Consider the following 7171-nt stretch of genomic DNA (forward strand, 5'->3'; position numbering starts at 1 on the left):
GCATTAGATCATATTGTTCTTGGTGTGGTTCACATAATTTCCTGTTGAATTTTGACATGCTTCATTACTGAGAGAAAGTGTAAAGTCTCCCAGATTTTGAGCATGTGTATTTTTCTCATAAATGTGTAATATTTTGCTTTGATTATTTTGGTGCACTGTTGTTAGGTACACATTATCTTCTTGGTCCATTGACCTTATATTGTTAAGTAATATTCTTCTCTGTAGCTCTCAAAATATTCCTTGCGAAGAACTCAGACCTGTCTCACGCAATGGTCAGCTTGGACTGGTGGTTATTTGAAGAGTGGCCTTGTAGCTCCCTTTCTAGTTTCCCTTGCTGCTCTTCATTTACAGTGCTCTGCTTCCTAGACATTATTCAGTCATGTAAGTCCAATATGGCAGTGTATTATATTTAGTTACTCTCTTTGTGTGTGTATGTGTGTTTCTTTATTTTTTATATCCCAACACAGTTTCCCCTCCCTCTTCTTCCACCAGTCCCTCACCCCACCCCATCCCCATCTACTCCTCCTTGTTTCTTCAGAAAAGGGCAGGTCTCCCGTGGGTATCAACCAGCCATGGCATATAAAGTTGCAGTGAGACTGGGCACTTCTCCTAATAGGGCTAGAATAGGCAACCTGGTAGTTCCAGAAACAGATAACTGAGTCAGAGGCAGTCCCTGTTCCCACTGCTAGGAGTCCCACCTGAAGACTAAACTAAACAACTGCAGCATATAGGCAGAGAGCCGAGACTGATCCCATGCAGGTTCCCCATTTGGCGCTTCAGTTTCTGTGAGCCCCTATGAGCCCAAGATAGTTGATTCTGTGGGTTTTCTTATGGTGTCCTTGACCCCTCTAGCTCCTACAATCCTTTCTTCCCCTCTTCTGCAGGATTCCTTGAGGGCCACCTAATGTTTGGTGGTGGGTCTCTGCATCTGTTTCCATCAGTCCTAGATGAAGCCTCTCTGATGACAATCGGGCTAGGCTCCAGTCTGTGAGTATAGCAGAACAGCATTAGGCATCCTTTCATTGCCTATTCTTCCAGTCATGTTTGGTTCCATGCCACGTCTCTGGGCTATCCAGTCTCTGGGTTCTGGTGCTCCAGGTATTGTCCAGGTGGGCTCCCTCCCATGGTGTGGGTCTCAAGCTGGGCCACTTGCATTGTCTGTTTTAAATTAGTTATATGATTTGTGTTCGACAAACATCAACAGCATGTAGGAGAAATGCCATCTTCTTGGTTGTTATCTGCAAGCCTCACCTTTCCTTCAGACTTTCTTCTTTTCCTGCCTCATATTGGAGGAGTGAATTATGACTCTGTTTTTAGTTTCACTATGAGCTTTTTATTTTATGATTCTTTTTAAATATTTATTTGTATTATTTTTAATTATGTATACATGTTACATCTGATCTCTCCTGTATTCAGGGAGGAATATGATTTTATATTTTACATGTTTTTGTAGTAAAGATGATAATCTTATTCTTTCTAGCTTTCTGTGTTTTGTGCTGAAATCCCTGAATATTAGATATGCAAGTTTCTTTCAGATTATAAGATTTTTTTTCCAGAATTTTTTTGGGAAAAATGCATGGATAAGCCAATGGGCTGCACTTTGCAAATTTTTGGCAAATGGCCACAGTTCTTATATATGCCACCATGAGTTACAAGGCATTAAAATAAAATACAACTGTTATGTAAAATTAATGATTATGGCTAATATTTATCAAGTGCTTAAAATGTGTGAGACATCATACAGAGTATTTTAAATCTATAATCTCATTTAGGTCAATTTTTCTGTCACTGTGAAAGAGACGGTGAGATGACTTCCCTTTAATTCAATAAAAGACTGACACTCAGAAAGTCAGTGACCTCCCAATGTCACACAACTATAGGATGTTCTGTCATGTTCCAGATGCCCCAGTCTTTGCCACTTTGCTATACTGCTTTCTTCTAGATTTCCAGATTACTCTTTCTCTTGTGAAAGATAATCTCCTTTCCTATTTCTTTTGTGTTCATCCTTAAAAATAAATTTTAAAGGTTAAAAATGCTAAGAATATGAAAAAAAATGTTAAGAATATGGACTGGAGGTATGCCTTGGTGGAGATCACCGGATGTGTAATTATGAGGTTGGCAATTATTACCAGCACCCATGTAACAAGCCAAGTGTCCAAGGCATGCCTGTGACCCAGCTCCAAGATGGGTAGAGACAGGAGGATGGCTGGGGCTTGTTGGCTTTCACCCTAGTGGAAAAAACACAAGCCCCAGGTTCAGGAAGAGATCCTGCCCCAAGGGAATCTTATGATGTCCTAAGAAAAGAGGACACCTCTGCTGCCATGTACGTGTGTCATGTATGTACACGTATATGTTCTGCTACTCACAGACATGCATGCACTCACACATAGAGATTGGGGAGAAATTCTTCTGATCACTGGCTCAGAACTCACTTTCCTCCTGCAGAAGATTGACGATGTGTCTGCCTTTTAAATCTCACATAGTGCCTGCTCTATGGGTACACTATACGCATTTGCCATAAAGTTTGTAAAGGTTTTAAAAGTGGGGTACCGAAAAGCTCCCTGTTTTCATTCTAAAACTCACACACTTATCTCCATTTTAGGAGAGTTGGTTTGCTCATAAATCCCATCACTCTCTTGCTGCTATTTCTGTCCAGCAAATTATTTCTTTATTCACAAGGCAATAAAAGGTCACAGGAAAGAAGAATGTAATATTCACTCTCATAAAATAACGTTAAACAGTATTTAGCATTTATATCTTTTCAGTATAGTAAACAAAATATGCTTTATTTGACTCCATGAAGACCTATGATATCAAAAAAGATAAATGTAATGATTTGCTTGAACACAGGGAGATAAATCTGTCACGGTGTGCCCTCGGTGGTAACATGCTGCCCTGCCCTACTTTCTGTGAAATTAGATAGAAGGGCACAGCAGGCCTGGGTTTTGGGTCCACAGCATCCAGACACTGCTCCAGGGTGACAATCTAAAGAGGTCAGCTGAATAAGTCAAATTCGAGTTTTGTTGGCTTGCTTTGTTTTTCATGCTACTCACTGAGATAATATTGACATGGTGTTTTATACTCACATTAGAGGATAGGAAAAGTAAAGGTCAATTGCTCTTTTTAATTTGTTTTAATTTCAGGGGGTGACAGAAAATGTAAAGTTTCCTGACCTTTCTTTATGCATATTATGAAATAATTATTTCCATTTTTCTAGACAATCAGATCTGTGGTGGATTTTTAGGGAAGTATATTATTAAAACTCAGTTGGGATTTAATATAAATGCAAATTTCTTATTTTATAAAATTTCTATACATTTAATTTGTTTAAAATGTCACACATAAAATCAAGTTAGGAAAATGCTTCTTTATAGTTTGCTAACAGTTTTGTCTCCAAAACCAACTGCAGTTCATTAAATTAGTGTTTGTTCACAAGGTAAAGATGAAAACAATGTTTCTTGCTGGTGAAATACATGTTTTGGAATCTTCTTATAAAATATTCTTCCTCATAGGCAGACAATGAATATGAAAATAGAAAAAGGCAAGAATGAAAAGCAAGTGATGGATATGCACAAAAAACTATCTGGAGTAAGTCATCATACCTTGAATCTGGTCAATTCCAGCTGGATTTTTTGCTTTTCCATGTTAGAAAAAAATAAGTTTAGTTTCACCGTGTGCTTGTTTTCTCTAGGATTATTTACAGAATGAGCATGTCCTGTCCCACTGCATCACAATCTCTTTCCAGTGTCTTTTATTTTTTCCACATTTTGTTTTTCATTATAAAATAAAAGTCTATCCCCTGCTTTTAATAATCTATTTATAAAGGATTCTTCCTTGAACAGCAGTCTGGCTCTTTTATTTCACCTCTCTGATTAAAACATAGCAACATGGGAAACCATCAGTTCTCAGAAAATGGTATTTATTTTGGTCTCCTTTTGTATGAAAGACAAGTGGTGAAGAAGACAGAAATGTCCTGGTCCCTAAAATTAGATATAAACTCACTAATATTCAACTTACAGAATCTCTAGGTCTTCAGAAATGGCACGTAGTAATTTATTTCAACATAAATCAACTTGCATTCACTTTACAGCTCAACTGTGCTGGGCTCATTTTTCAAAGGAAGTTATAAGTTCAAGATTGTTCATGTCTCCTGGAATATTTTCTTTCTTTACTGACACTTTGAAATTTGAATCAAAGACCATACATCATATTATAACTCTGCACCTTAATCATTTGGGCTGCCATTTTGGGTTCTCCTTCATAGTCAGCTCAGCCTTCTTGTCAAAACAGTTGTGGGGATGTGAAGATTTGGGTCTCATTTTGTTGTGTTTTGTTTTTGCTTTGAGCACAGTGTCATGTGCTCTGTTAGTAAAATGACCGTCAAAACTAACAATTGGGAATCTTTGAAGATGGCTTATGGGGTAAGATTTTATTGCACCGGCATGAGGACCTATATCTGAACCCCTTGACCTCATGTAAACAACAGTGACCAAAAAAGCAGGGTGTGGCCCCATGAGTGACCCAGAACTACATGGGGCTGAGACAGGTCGATCTCTACATTAAGTTCAGTGAGAGACTTTGTCTCAAATAAAGTGCAAAATGATGGGAAAGACACCTGATATCTTCCTCTGGCTTCCATACACAGGTACACATACACACAAGTACATGAACTACACAGGCAAAAAGCCACACATAGACCTCTCTCTCTCATACACACACACACACACACATACTCACATACACACAAAGATTGGGTTGGAGGGAGGAAAGGTAAGGCAAATGGTATAATTATTTTAAGATCTCAAAAATAAAAGTAAAGTAATAAAAAATATAAATGAGGGGAAATATGTACAAACAAGTCTGCCAAAATGTAATATCCAAAAATGAGTGTTCTACAGTACAATAGCTAAAACATAAAGCTAGTTTGTTTTTAAATAGAAAATAGTTTCAAATAGGTATTATTTGAAAAATGTATCAAGTGCTGAAGAGGCACATGAAAAGATGTTCAGCATTACTAATTTTCATGAAATGTGAGTCAAAGCCACACATCTCGCCTCACAGCTTCAGATGGCTGTCACTGAAAATGACAAATCCTGGTGAGGATACAAGTATTTGCGATATTGACAATCCGAGGATAGACATGTAAAATACCACAATTAATTGGGACATGGATGGATTATTTTAGTTTAACATGTGTAGATTGCTCAAGGTTCCATGTCCATGGACATTGAGGCAACATTAATTAGACTCTGTAGGTTTAAAAAAAAAAACTTAAGAAAGTTGGAAGGAGGATGTGCTAAAACATCTTAAGGAGATGATAAATAGGGGGGTAGATAATGGGTGTGACCAAATTCATTGCATACTTGTATAAATAAAAAATATTTTAAAAATCAAACAGTAAATAAAATCATACAGATCTTATGATGCTGAAATAAGAACAATAGAGCATGTGATCTGGGTATAAGTGTAGATGAAACTGAAATCAGTGTCTTGAAGAGGCAACTGCACACCGTGTTCATTGCAGTAGCAAAGGAAGGACAGCAACCCAAATGTTCATTGGTTGGTACGTGGAGTGTGAATTCTTTACTTGGTCTTTAGAAAAGAAGAAAATTCTCCCTCTTACAAACATTTAAGAACACAATGGACATTGTTTAGTGACACAAGCAAGTCATGGAACAGCAAATACTGTCAAATTCACTTGTACAAGGAAGCTAAAATAAACTTACAGAAACAAATTGGAATGGTGTGGACAGGAAATGCAGGAATTGAATTGAAAGAAGGTTACTGTTTAGTGGGTTTAATAAAGAGTGACTTCCCCCAAAACTAGAACTTTCAGTGTTCCATCAACTGTACACACACACCAAATTAAAATCAGTATGACTGAAATATGGATATGCCAATTACCCCAAACTTTCCATTACATTTTATACAAATTCCAATGCCATACAAAATACAAAGAATGTGTAAAATTATTTTATATCAATTAAAAAGTTTTAAGTGAGGAAAAAGGAAATATTAGGTCCTATGTTATTTATTTATCCATTGATAAATAAGAAAAGAAATCTTGTATTTATCTGTAGTTTGACGCAATTTTCCCCCTATGCCAGCATCAGGCAAAAACTCTAGGTAAATGCCCCTGATTCATCCTCTGCCCATGTCAATAACCTCCATCCACTCAGGATACAGAACTGTCCATCAGAATGGAAAGAACTGTTGCCTCATCTCATTGTTTTTCAACTGAAGAATAGAGCGCCTCTGGGGAGGAAATGAATCACAATGTGTGACTGCAGAGGAACCGTTTGGGGTGTGAGAAGGAGGCCACCCGTGAAATGTCCTGATTGCTCAGCCCCATGTGTGGTTTCTCTCAGGTCCCTGGGAATTGATGCTGAGGTCACTGAGATAGGTTTTGCTCATATTGTTTTTATTGGGCGAACACAGTCTTTTTAGGTACGGCTTTCCTAGTGACTGATTGCATTTCCCAGTCTTTTCATTCATGCCTGGGAAAGCACAATTTGAAGTAAGAGCTGCTGGAAGGTGCCGATTAACCCTGCTAATGAGCAGATGAAATTCTTGTCACTTGCAGATGACACTCAATATGGCTCTGGGCTCATATTTCGGAGGAAGTTTCCACATGAGGCTCATTCCAGCTGAAACAATACTTCATGACTGTTGACCTGAAGGACTAGCCAAGGTGTGTATGCTCCACAGCAGATGTGAGGTGGCCTCTCTCCATCCTGGGGGGTTCACAAAAGCAGATTTCTAGCTGAAAGACTAATCTCTTATGATGTTTGACCATGCCTAGACGTGGCAAAGGCATAGATGTCTCTCTCTGTGTCTACAGCTAGCCTAGCTGGAGTCTTGCTTACCCAGAGAGAGTTTTGGGGAACAGATTGATATAGACCAATAAGTTTAATGAAATACTGAGCTCTTAAAACTTCATTAGAGCGTTTGTTATCCCGCCAGCACTGACAGTGCTGGTAGAATTCTCCACGGCACACTAGGGTAGCTTCAGAGGGAGTGGAAAATAGAACTGATAAGAGTTTACCATCAGTGAGCCATGGAAGCTCAGGATCCTTATTCAAATAAAATATCCCCACGTTACTAATGGAGGAATGACCTCCTCCTTCTTCTCCTCCTCTGCATTCCATTCCAGACCCCAGGAACACAGCAG

This window comes from Chionomys nivalis, chromosome 13 (genome assembly GCF_950005125.1).
Source record: "Chionomys nivalis chromosome 13, mChiNiv1.1, whole genome shotgun sequence".
NCBI classification, from domain to species: Eukaryota; Metazoa; Chordata; class Mammalia; order Rodentia; family Cricetidae; genus Chionomys; species Chionomys nivalis.